Here is an 8,480-nt window from a genome sequence, read left to right on the forward strand (position 1 = left end):
CAATGACTAAATAGCTAGTAGCTAATTAGCTGTTTAGCATCTGATGGCTAGCTGCTGATGGAGGTTCTAGCTATGTCTAAAAACAGCAGATCCGTATCACATTGGGTGAGGCGGGTTGCCGGAAGGTATATTTAATTTAAAAATGGAAAAAGATATTGAAATATGTACAAAAAAAGACGAGGAAAAAAACTACATTTACACGGGACAATGACAAACACGTCTGCACTGTTACGCCATCTTGGATGGAAGATGTTTTGTGCCACGGAATCGGCACATCGAAAATCTCTTCCCCACTTTTTTGCAACCTGCATCGCGAGGCGGTCAGCATTTTGGTCCTAAAGTAAAACTGATACATATTTATTTTATTTATGCCAATTTTTAGGGACAATTTTGGTCATTAATAAAGGCCAGACAAACAAGTTCCCTACCCATCTTGTTTAACTTTCCAATATTATATCCTGTCATCAGTGCCTTTTAGCCATATTTGGCCATGAATCCATTAGGAGTCCACCTTCTTGTGAACACAATAGAACCGCAATTACCTGTGCAGCAAAGCATTCTTTGTTCATTCATTTACTAAACGCTCTGAATATGCATGCAATGTTAATGAGGACCTGACTACTTGGGACTTTATGGAATTCTGTGTCTGGGTTCTGTAATGTGGCTCCTGGGTGCTGTACATTAGGAGTTTGGCGCTGTGTTAGCCAGATGGTGTTTGCTTAGCCTAGCCATGCTAACAACACAGTTAGCGGTACATGCGCCAAGCCATGGCCCTGACCTTGCCATAGACTGACAATAACAGTCATTACAGATGTTTTTTGTTAATGGACAGGTGGCTGAATCATCCTACCCCTCCATGCATTTTATTTKATTWATTTATTTCACCTTTATTTTACTAGGTAGGCAAGTTGAGAACAAGTTCTCATTTACAATTGCGAAAGCAGTTCGACACATACAWCAACACAGAGTTACACTTGGAGTAAAACAAACATACAGTCAATAATACAGTAGAAAAATAAGTCTATATGCAATGTGTGATGGTTTGTCGTGGTTTAATCCCTGCAATCCCTGGGCCTGTGTGTGTGTGTGTGTGGGTGTGTGGGTGTGTGGGTGTTTGAGTGAAAGTGACAGCTGTGGCTTAGGAAGACCTGCTACCGCATCTCAGATCATTCAAATATGACACAGAAAAACGTGGACCCATACTTCATTCTCGTTACATTTTTACATTTTAGTAATTGAGCAGACYCTCTTATCCAGAGCGATTTACAGTTAGTGCGTTCATCTTAAGATAGCTAGGTGGGACAACCACATATCACATACAAACTATATTTTAAAGTAAATTAGCTGAGAGGGACTGAGCGGGAGTTGGGTTTGAGCATAGCCTGAAGGTAGGGAGGGGTAGTTCCTCTCGCTGTTGTGTAGGAAAGCACTCTTTCTCCCTGTCTGTCTCCTTTCTCCTACTCCCCTTCTCTCTCCCTCCTTTCTATCGTTCTTATGCGTTTATCTGATGGTGGAGATTGACACATCTGTGTTGCAGAGAGGATCTAGCTCCCAGGCATACAGTACAGTCCTATAACAGCTAGCCAAAGCTAAAGTCAAAACCACTGAGCCCATGTAATGGAACTACCAAAGACTATTTAGAGAAACAAAGCTCTTTGAACTTAAACTTAGTTCGAGGTGGGAGCACACTGTCACACAATGCATCTAATATAATGAAACTCTTATAGAATGACAATAAGCACTGTATTTATTTATTATGTTTAATTGAGCAGCGACAACGTACATCAAAACAYAAGTCTCAGATGTGAGAAGTGATGTGTTGTACCAGGTTTAGCTAACAGCTCATTTACATGTGCAGTTCCCGGCCAGGCGAATATATAAACATGGAAACATTATATCCAACATACAGGACATACAGACACATTTCAAATCAAAAGTCAAGACATAACCCGTAAAAGTCATGCAGTTAATTAGTATCGATTCGTTTCCCTTCTGTCTCCCATAGGGATGATGAGCATGCTCTGATCCTGCAGTACTGCCAGACCCTAGGGGGGGAGGTGTCTCCCTGCAGCCAGCCCCAGAGCCCCGCCCAGATCCTACAGGCCGTGGAGAGAGAGGAGCGGGGAGAGCTGGAGCGAATCATCCAGCGTCTGGAGGACGAGCAGTGGTACAGGATAGGTCGTCTTACCAAAAGTGATGCCCAGTGTCTTCTTCTCATAGTTCCTCATCTCTTCTCGCTCTCTCTTTACCCTAGACAAACTTTCACACATACACATACACACTGCCACCTCAGGCTGTCTCAGTCAGCTCTCTCTCTCTCTCTCCCCCTCTTTGAATAGTGAATTGAGGTAGTGTAAGGTCAGCGATGACTGCATTCTATTGTATTTGGAGCTGCTGTGTCTTTCTCTCTGTRTGAGGCAGTGGCTATGTCTGTGATTTAGCTCTGCTCACAGTCGGCTTTATGAGCCAGGCTATAAARGCCAGCTAAATTAATACAGTCAGTCTGGAGCCTACGGCTCTATACACACAGATAAAAACAGGGCCAGGACCTCTTTGTACAGTGGCTTTAGATAAGATTTCACTGAGACAGAGAAGGGGTAGAGGGAGATTCTAGTAGTACTATTGGGCTCGTCATACAGTATGTGTGGGCACGATTGTGTGGTGACTGTGTGTGTGTGCTCGTGTGTCTGCACGTGTGTGTGCGTCTGCATGTGCAGTGTGTCGGACTTCTGCATCTTCCTAAGCCTATCTRTGTGTGTCTCCCCAAGGACCCTGCAGAGGGAGTATGAGCAGCTGAAGGAGCAGCACGGGGGTCAGCGGGGGCCTGGTTCTGTGGGGCTCTGGGACCCTGAGGGGTCATCTCACCCCAGGGGTCCTGACGAGGCTGACCTGCTGGCTGAGGCCAAACTGCTCCGGCAGCACAAGGGCCGTCTGGAGGCCCGCATGCACGTACTGGAGGAGCACAACAAACAGCTGGAGTCCCAGCTCCACCGGCTCAGACAGCTACTGCACCAGGTGGGGAACACATAGAGGGACACATACAGTATACGCACCCACGAACACACACCAACTCAGACAGCTTGTTAGTGCAATTTGTGTGTTGATACCACACACACACAGAGACAAACATGCACGTTCCAGCTGTGGCATTACTTCTATTGCACTGATCATGCAACAACAACAAAACATCCTTCTTAGCCTAGAAAGTGTCCTTGTTTGTTTTATAACTCATTCCTATAAAGTTAGGATCTGATTATATTGCAACCAGCCTCATAATCCCTCCCTTTCCAGTATCCAATCCTTCTTTCCTCTGTGAATGCCTCGCCTGATGCTCAGTAAATTAGGATGAGTTTTTAGGTGTGCAGAAATAAAAGCTCCCCAACCAAACAGAGTCAATCAGAGCAGATAAACGGCAGGCAGGTAGGTATTGACTCACGGCCCTGGAGCTGAAAGCAGAGAGGCAAAATATTAAGTAACCTCAGCCTGGGGGAGATGACTCGGCTGATTTTTAGGGGATCAGGGGCTCATTTAAACCTTGCAAGACACACACTCACAAAACACACACTCACACCCATGCACACACACACACCACAGCCCGGCATCTTACACAAACATGAACATCCAAGCATAGACACATCCATGCATACACAGAGTCCTCAGATATCCAGATCCTGACTCAGCCACAATGAACATTATTTTTCTTTAACTGTACTACGTTGTTTGAACGAGATTATAAGTCATTCAAAAGATATACTAAGTCGTTCAAATGAGATTTATAAAAAAAATGCGCCTTCTGTAGTTCTCTGACATTCACAGAATARGTCACGACTTCCGTCGAAGTTGGTTCCTCTCCTTGTTCGGGCGGCGGTCGGCGTCGCCGGTTTTCTAGCCATCATTGATCCATTTTTCATTTTCCATTTGTTTTGTCTTGTCTTCCCACACACCTGGTTTCAATTCCATCATTACATGTTGTTCATTTAACCCTCTGTTCCCCCCCATGTCCTTGTTCGGAATTGTTTATTGTAAGTGCTTGTGCACGTTATTTCTGGTGTGCGACGGGTTTTGTACCCATCGTATTGATTGTTCTGTTTACTGTGATTTTTATTATTAAACTGCGCCGTTGTAACACAGTTTTTGCTCTCCTGCGCCTGACTTCTCTGCCGCCAGTATGCACCCCTTACAGAATAAATGTTTATTCATCTTTTCAGCTCATCATTGTCAGTTTATGGCTAACCAAATGTGTCTGGATCTCTGAAGTGAGGCATAAGATGGATGTTCCTAATTGACAGGAAACATTTGAAAATGTATTCATTTTGGTGAACCTTCTGGTGCCTTAATAACAAACTCATAGGTGAACTGTAAATATGAATAAGTCATAATAATTACGGAGTAACAAAGGATTCTTCCTGACTACACTCGATTGGCTAAGACATTGGTGGGGCTGGTCATGCTGAGAAATTAGTCCTGATTGGTCTGCCATTCCACAGGCTACTGTCTAACAGGGCAGCTTTGATAGGGGTGGGGGCCAAAGAAGATCTGAATTCCTCATGAGGGCCCGCATTGGCTCACAGGGTCTGCGTACCAACATCCATACCCAGTCCATACCCATACCCATACCCAGTCCATACCCAACATCCAACATCCATACCCAGTCAGAGCTGGCCCTAGCCTTTTGGGTGCACCCTCACCTTGCGAGCAAAACATTTTAGCGGCCCCCCTCTTGACAGCTGAGAAATTCTATTCATTTTTCCAAGGGGCAGAGACAAAATGCAGTTTTACAGCAAATTTGTGAAATGAAATTCTACTCATTTTACCAAAGTGTGGAGAGAAATACTTTTAAATGTGAAATAAGTTTTAAATGTGATATCTGAGTGAGAGTGACAAAAATAAATGGTGGCCCAACAGTCGGTAATTTGACCATGATTACTACAAGTTAGATAGCTAGCGAGACAAACTTGCCAATCTTAAAAATGTTATGGGTGACATGAGTTAATTGAGTGACAGTCAGTGACTGACATAACGAAATAAACTGCTGATGCACAACCACATTTTGAAAATGCAAATTGAGTATTCTACTATTTTCAACGCTCAACAGTTGAGACACCGACTGAGTTCCACATTTTTGATTATTACATTTGTGTGGGGGGGGGGGGGATTAACCATGCGGGCTGCCAGTTGCCCATCCCTGGTCTACACTATGTTTTGTTGGCTTTTACCAATGTATCTTTAGTATTAAAATGTTGCTGATACATTGATCTGACTGCTATACTGTATTTCATACACAACACTCTCATGTGGCATACTGTAATGAATCACTTGTAGTAGATAGTAACAAAATAGGTTGATTTGATAAAATTGGTRAGGCAATGTCTGGCTGATAAGCTGAATCATAAGAGTATAATTACAACAGACCCATTACATCCTCTGCCTCCTTAATCCCATGTAGACTCCTGTCGGTGAGGGATATTTGCGACGAATTGCACAAACTACACATGAAGGCATGTCACGCTCTGACCTTTAGATATCTATGTTTTCTTTATATTTTGGTTAGGTCAAGGTGTGACGAGGGTGGGTATGCTAGTTTTTGTATTGTCTAGGGTTTTTGTAGTTCTAGGGGTTTTGTAGGTCTAGGTATTTGTATGTCTATGGTGGCCTGATATTGTTCCCAATCAGAGGCAGCTGTTTATCGTTGTCTCTGATTGTGGATCATATTTAGGTAGCCATTTTCCCTTTTGTGTTCGTGGGTTCTTGTTCTATGTTTAGTTGCCTGTCTGCACTATTAATATTAGCTTCACGGTTCATTTTGTTGTTTGTTCAGTGTTCATTCTTTTTATAAATATAGAATGTAAGCATACAACGCTGCGCCTTGGTCCGATTCATATAACGAACGTGACAGAAGAACCCACCATAAAAGGACCAAGCAGCGTGTTCAGCAGGAGCAGACATTATGGACATGGGACGAGATTTTGGACGGTAAAGGATCCTGGACGTGGGAGGAAATATTGMCAGGAGAGGATCGCCTACCATMGAAYCAGGTGGAGATAGCGCAGGAGGAACGGCGACGATACGAGGGGACACGGCTAGCACGGAASCCCAAGAGGCAGCTCCCCCKAAAAAATGTTGGGGGGATACACGGGGAGATTGGCTGAGTCAGGTTGGAGACCTGAGCCAACTCCTCGTGCTTACCGTGGGGAGCGTGTGACTGGTCAGACACCGTGTTACGCAGTGATGCGCACGGTGTCTCCAGTTCGCATTCATAGCCRGGTGCGCTCTATTCCAGCTCTTCGCACTTGCCGGGCTCAAGTGAGCATCCAGCCAGGACGCATTGTGCCAGCTCTACGCTCCAGATCTCCAGTGCGCCTCCACAGTCCAGTACGTCCTGTGCCTCCTCTCCGCACTCGCCCTGAGATGCATGTCCCCAGCCCGGTACCACCAGTGCCGGCACCACGCATCAGACCTCCAGTGCGCTTCCACAGTCCAGTACGGCCTGTGCCTCTTCCCCCGCACTCGCCCTGGGGTGCGTGCCCTCAGCCCGGTACCACCAGTTCCGGCACCATGCACAAGGCTTCCAGTGCGCTTTCACAGTCCAGAGCTTCCGGCGACAGTTCCCAGTCCAGAGCTTCCGGCGACAGTTCCCAGTCCAGAGCTTCCGGCGACAGTTCCCAGACAGAAGCTTCGGCGAAGTTCCAGTCCAGAGCTTTCCGGCGACAAGTCAACCCGCTCCGCAGAGCTTCCGGCGACAGTACCCAGTCCAGAGCTTCTTGCGACAGTACCCCAGTCCAGAGCTTCCGGCGACAGTACCGTCCAGAGCTTCCGGCGACAGTACCCAGTCCAGAGCTTCCGGCGACAGTTCCCAGCCCAGAGTTTCCGATGACGTTTCACAGTCCGGAACCTCCGGCGACGTTTTCACAGTCCGGAACCTCCAACGACGGGCCACAGTCCGGAACCTCCAACGACGGGCCACAGTCCGGAACCTCCAACGACGTGTTGCTCAGCGACCAATAAATATGGCTCTGTATAAAAAAAATATATCTCAAAGTCCGACATGATTTATCAAATGTTATGATGATGTATYTATAGCTTTGTAAGACTTTAAATGACCAACCACCCAGTTTAGGAGTAGTAAGAAGAGGAGAAGCTGGCTAGTAGATGCCCATATTCTTCCAGGAATTCCGCTAGGCTAATGATATGCTACCTTCAACTTCCTTCAAATTGCACACAGAGACATAAAAATGTATCCATGATTTCGTCTGTAGGAAATTACCCAAAATACCCATGTAGGCCTTTAAATCCGAATCAATTGAAATAAACGATAAACAAAAAATAAGATATTTTGTACTGCATGTTTCAGATTTTATTAGAGAGCTCTGTGTAGTCAGTGCTATTTTTCAGTGAACCCTAAAGACGMTGTGTGAAATGKTCTGGAGACATTTCCATCACGTTAACCTTTAGTACAGCTGGGGACTGAATAGGAGTTAGGAGACGAGCCAGAGATTGTACAGACGGGGAGGGAGGAGAGGAGCGATGGATGGGATAGGCAGGCAGGCTAATTTGATTGTCTCTGGAAAGCTAAGGGGCATATTGGACTAGATAGTAAATGTCAGTGGATATCAGGTGCCCTGTTCTGTGTGCGTGCGTGCGTGGTCATACATTCATGCTTTTACTGCATTGATGAACTGTCAAGTTTGCTTGAGGATTCTTAAAAACATGTTGAGTATGCTGTCTTACAGTATTAACTTTGTTTATTCCTTTTATTGGTATTCTGTCTCTCTCTCTCGCTTTTTCATGGTAACTGAAATGCCTTAGCCAAGTAAACAACATGGATTCTCAGAAGTTTCTAAGCCAGTTCCCCATGAAATAATTGTACTTTTTCATGACTGAYAGTCATCAAATTAAACTAACGAGAATCCAAACCCTTAGACATTTAGCTGAACTCATAGACAGGGAGTGGCAGTGTTTGACAKAAATTGGGACAGGGCTATAGACATGTAAATATTACTACACGTGATGACATATTTTATCCCAGCCCCATCYTGTCACACTGTGTGGTATTTCCTTGTATGTGACTGGTGATTTCTATGCGGAGCAATGTTTTTGTTTGATGCCTTCACAAGTGAAGTATGCCACTATAAATAATGAAGAGTGAGGTCTCCATGTTTTAGTAATYATGCTTGTCCTTGTRTCTCTCCCTCCCTATTTTTTTACTTTTCTTTCTGACTTTGTTCTTGTTTTTCTCTCGATTCTTCTGTCCGCCTCTTCTCGTCTTACTTGATCCTCAATCCCTCCTCCTGTTTTTRTCCCCTCCTCCCTTGTCCTCTTTACAACTCTATCATTCATCGTTTTTCCTCTCTCTCAGCCGGAGATGGACGCCAGGGTGAATGGAGTGTCGTCCCCCAGCATGCAGGAACGAAGGGCCCTCACGGAAAACACAGGTCGGTTCGACACACACACACACACACACACACACACACACACACACA

The 8,480-nt window shown here is 45.2% G+C and overlaps 1 pseudogene; it reads left to right on the top strand.

Annotated features, from left to right (window-relative positions):
- Nucleotides 1-8,443, top strand: part of LOC111954591 (utrophin-like) — a 241,603-nt pseudogene extending 233,160 nt beyond the window's left edge.
- The last annotated feature ends 37 nt before the right edge of the window (nucleotides 8,444-8,480 follow it).

Source organism: Salvelinus sp. IW2-2015, linkage group LG28 (genome assembly GCF_002910315.2).
Source record: "Salvelinus sp. IW2-2015 linkage group LG28, ASM291031v2, whole genome shotgun sequence".
NCBI classification, from domain to species: Eukaryota; Metazoa; Chordata; class Actinopteri; order Salmoniformes; family Salmonidae; genus Salvelinus; species Salvelinus sp. IW2-2015.